Here is a 514-nt window from a genome sequence, read left to right on the forward strand (position 1 = left end):
CTGCAGCTACATACTATTAACATTCCTTTCCTTTGTTAATGCTACCCCCTGCACCCTCCCTTTGGTGCTGCTGATCCTGCATAATGCATGGGCATAATATGACTTTGAAACCCCCCCGCCCACCTCCTACGCATTTCCCATGAATATCCAAAATTCCTCTTGATATGCACATTCTTTTGTTAAGGCGCTCTTCTTCCACCTCCAACCCAGCTTATATATAAGCTCCTAGCTTGGCAGTGTCTCATTCTTCACCTGAAGACGGCTGCTTGCGTTGTAGCCGAAACGTCGTGAGAATTATTTTATTTTATTATGTTTTATTTTTATTATTTTATTACTTCCCTTCTACGTGACTTTACCGAAAGAATCAAGAAGATGAATCCCTGCAGTCACGAAAGCTTCAAATCGAAATTTCACTGTAAGTGGTAAAGGTCGAGTAGATAAGCACTGATATCAGGTTACACCTGACACCGAGCAGACCTTTGTTCTAGGAGACACTATATATATGGTCTCTCGG

Source organism: Lampetra planeri, chromosome 76 (assembly GCF_965212315.1).
Source record: "Lampetra planeri chromosome 76, kcLamPlan1.2.h2, whole genome shotgun sequence".
NCBI lineage: Eukaryota > Metazoa > Chordata > Hyperoartia > Petromyzontiformes > Petromyzontidae > Lampetra > Lampetra planeri.